Source organism: Oryctolagus cuniculus, chromosome 4 (genome assembly GCF_051225735.1).
Source record: "Oryctolagus cuniculus isolate XC-2025 breed Fujian yellow rabbit chromosome 4, ASM5122573v1, whole genome shotgun sequence".
NCBI lineage: Eukaryota > Metazoa > Chordata > Mammalia > Lagomorpha > Leporidae > Oryctolagus > Oryctolagus cuniculus.
Genome location: NC_142870.1, coordinates 46,186,911 through 46,191,059, shown reverse-complemented (window position 1 = coordinate 46,191,059; position 4,149 = coordinate 46,186,911). Strand labels below are relative to the sequence as shown.

The 4,149-nt window shown below is 42.1% G+C and overlaps 1 pseudogene; it reads left to right on the top strand.

The window, feature by feature from the left end:
• Positions 1 to 994: 994 nt before the first annotated feature.
• LOC103350629 (U1 small nuclear ribonucleoprotein C pseudogene) lies at positions 995 to 1,474 on the top strand (annotated as a pseudogene).
• Positions 1,475 to 4,149: the final 2,675 nt, after the last annotated feature.

The following is a 4,149-nucleotide window of genomic DNA, read 5'->3' as shown; positions in this document are numbered from 1 at the left end:
AGGGGTAAAGCTTGTAGCTTGACTTTTGTTATTTTGTTAGCATGACAACTTCAGGAAGATTCTCCTTATAATAGACATTGTTGATGAGTTCTCTTTCAAAATGAAGTAACATTGAACACATGATTTGAAGCTATTTTGAGCTACATTGGTCACACTGATTTAGAACTTTTTCTTCTACTTAATATTCTGATACGGAGATGACAGTATGCATGTATTAGGCATGTATGTTTTCCAACAGACACAGAAACAGAACAATGGAATTTCAAACAAGTTCATATTGTAGTCATAAAAAGTCATTGTGTAGTGAGAATTGTGGAGTCAACCCCAACTCTGTGAACTCTTACGTTGCTTTGATTGAAGGTCACCCTCTCTGGTCTCAGTTTACTCCCTTTAACAGAAGGGACCGGTTTGAATAACCTCTAAGGATTTTCCAATTCTCAGAATATGTGTTAATTGATGACCAAATTGTATAAAGCTACTAAGATGTCAGCCAGAATGGCCCTTTTTTTATTGTGGTCTTTGTAGCTAACAATATTTCTGAGGCTTCTGAAGTTCTAACCCTGAGTCATTACAGGATGTCTTGCAGGAGTCATAGAGCAAACCAAATTAAATGCAATTGCTGTCGATAAAAAGACAAATACAGACAAGCACACAGAAGAAAACATAAACCAGCCGCAATATTAAATATCAAATATCATCATTCCTTACATTTCAGTGGGCAGAAGGGAAGAAGAGGAGGGTACAGGAGTGATGGAGGAGATTGAAGAGTAAAGAAGATCCAGATGGTATCTCTGATAAAGCTATGAATTGTACCTGGGACAGATACAGATATAGGTACCATACATAAGATAAATGCCATAGGACGATACAGGTACAGCATATATTCTCATTTTCTGAACTTGATTTGACATTTTAAATATATTTATTTTTATAAATACTAAGTGATAAAATATTTTTCAGGGGGAACAGTGTGGCCAAAGACCTGCAGAGCAACATGTACAAGTTTTACTGTGATTACTGCGATACGTACCTCACCGTGACTCTCCATCTGTGAGAAACACACTGCAGTGGTAGGAAACACAAGGACAATGTGAAAGAATACTATTGGAAATGGATGGCAGAGCAGGCTCAGAGCTTGACTGACAAGATGACAGCTGCATTTCAACCAGGAAAGTTACCTTCTATTCCATTCTCTGTCCCTCCTCCTGCAGGGGCAATGACCCCACACTCTCCCCACCCAGTCTTCTGTGTCCTCCCCACCCTAGTAGGATGCCAGCACTCCATATCGGAGGCCCTCCCATGATTCTGATGATGGGCCCTCCTCCTCCTAGGATGATGCCAGTGAGACCTGCTCCTGGAATGAGGCCACCCATGGGAGACCACATGCCAATGGTGCTGGGATCCCAGTGATGAGACCTCGGTCCACCCCATGATGGTGTCCACTCATCCAGGAATGACTCGGCCAGACAGCTAAGGATAGAGGGGAGGCCTCTTCCTAGCAGCTCTGTATCACTTGTTCCGCTTCACCGGGAGATCCTTGTGCTGCGACTCCGAGTGTCTAATAGCATCACAAAGAAGACTGGCTCCCCCTTCCTATCAAAGAGAGAGTAGTCCTGGAAGAAAGAAGTGGGATTTTTTAAAAGTGTAGTTTTCATTTGTTTTGTGAAATATGAAAATAAAAATTGACAACTCTGTTAGCCTAAAAAAAGGTTCTCTTTTCTCACCCTCTGTGTTATTTCTATATTATAAAGAAATCAAATCTTCCAGTTGTATTTCTCCAGCTCATTCTGTTTTCAGAGTGTCCTCTGTCTATGAGATTCTTTGCCCTGAGCTATAGAGTGAGTCCCTTGGTCACCCTGCCTTTATTTATAAAGGTCTCCTATGCAGGACTATGGTAAACCTAACAGTTGTAGAGCTTTTATTGGTTCAAATAGTAAACAGTGCAGTAATTTTTCACATAAAAGAGATATTTTTCAAAAGCAACATGATTGAACACTGCTAAACATATATATGCTATAGACAGAATTTGGATATAATATGCATGTATGTCAATTTTTAAAACTTCCCAATTAATATCTACAACTAAATTTTATATACATTCATCATTTTTAGGTTAAATTCTAGCCCCCCAAAATAGTATGGGAATGTTATGCACAATTTTATGACTTCTAACAACAATTGATAACTCAAACATGAATTAATTATGGGCCTGAAACACTTTTAGGATAAAGTTATGTCATTCTAGTTCAAAAGGAAGAGGGAAATGAGGAAGCTTCTTGTCCTCTCTTCACCTTATGGATATGAAGCTAGAGGGCTGTCTCCTGAAGATAGGTTCAGATTGGCCTTGCCGAGCTGTGAGAATTCAGGATCATGTGAAGTGTGCTGCTGGCCCATCTAACCTATGACCATTGGGAAGAGACTGGACAAGAGGAACAAGATCAGTGTTCAATCTTACTTGTACAAGGTCTCCATTTTCTCCAAAGAAGGAAAGTCACAAGGATTCTGCAAGAAGGAAGACCGTCCTTCCAGTAAATTCCTAAAAGGAAGCTGCCTCCTTGGTTTTTCATTTTCAGTTGTCCTGTCCCAACTGGAAAATGAATTGCTTATCAAATTCAGCTCCTGAGTTTAATGTGTCATTTTTAGAGGCTTCTGTGACTTTCAAAGTAGTACACTCATCATTATTTCTATGAATTTTAAAAATTAAATATCAAGCCATTTTCTGATCAGAAGGTCATCAGATACCCTTTCCCTGTGAAACAGGGAGTATAAACGTAGAGGACACTATTGGCCTCATGTGGCTGGTTGAGGGTTTTCATTTTCTGAGATTCACAACCCCAGGGAGAGGGGCTGCTTCCTCTCACATCCTATTAGATTTCCAGGGCCTCCCCTTCATTTTCTTAGACCAACAGGTGTCCTTTTGCATTGTAGGAAGGGAGCATTGAAGGTGGAAATTAAGAGGAAGTTTGGTCTTTTCTCCTGCTCTCCACAGTTTACCTAAATCCTGAATGCTATTTCTTTTGAGGCAAACACCAGTGTCTAATGTGAAAAGACTGGGGCCGGTGCCGCGGCTCAATAGGCTAATCCTCTGCCTGCGGTGCCGGCACCCCGAATTCTAGTCCCGGTTGCCACTCTTCCAGGCCAGTTCTCTGCTGTGGCCTGGGAAGGCAGTGGAGGATTGCTCAAGTCCTTGGGCCCTGCACCCGCATGGGAGACCAGGAGAAGCACCTGGCTCCTGGCTTCGGATCAGCACGGTGCACCGGCCACAGCACGCCGGCCACAGTGGCGATTTGTGGGGGTGAACCAATGGAAGGAAGACCTTTCTCTCTGTCTCTCTCTCTCAACGTCCACTCTGCCTGTCAAAGAGTGGGAATAAGAGAGGGAAGAGATGTGCAATTCGGGACATGCTCAAGCTGACTTACCTCAAACGGTAGAGTTAGAAACATACCAGGGGATTCGAATTCAATCCCATCAAGGTGGCATGTACCAATGCCATCTCACTAGTCCACGTGATCAATTTCTGTTCACAATTGATCATAATGATAGGACTAAGAACCAAAGGGATCACATAAACAAGAATAGTGTCTGCAAATACTAGCTGATAGAATCAAAAAGGGAGAGAACGATCCAACATGGGAAGTGAGATACACAGCAGACCCATAGAATGGCAGATGTCCTAAACAGCACTCTGGCCTCATAATCAGCCCTTAAGGCATGCAGATCCAGCTGAAATGCCCATGAGAGTATTTCAGGCATGGAAAGCCAAGACACTCTGGGGGAAAAAAAAAAAACTAAATGAAAGATCTCCACGAGTGAGATCCCAGTGGAAAGAATGGGCCATCAAAGAAGGAGGTACCTTTCTCTGAAGGGAGGAGAGAACTTCCACTTTGACCATGGCCTTGTCTAAATATGATCAGAGTCAGTGAATTCAGGGGGTTTCCATAGCCTTGGCAGCTCATGACAAGAGCCTAGGGTGATTAGTGATGCCATAAACAAGAGTGTCAACTTGTTAAGTCAACAACAGGAGTCACTGTGCACTTACTCCTCATGTAGGATCTTTGTCCTTAATGTGCTGTACATTGAGATTTAATGCTATAACTAGTACTCAAACAGTATTTTTCACTTTATGTTTCTGTGTGGCAGCAAACTGTT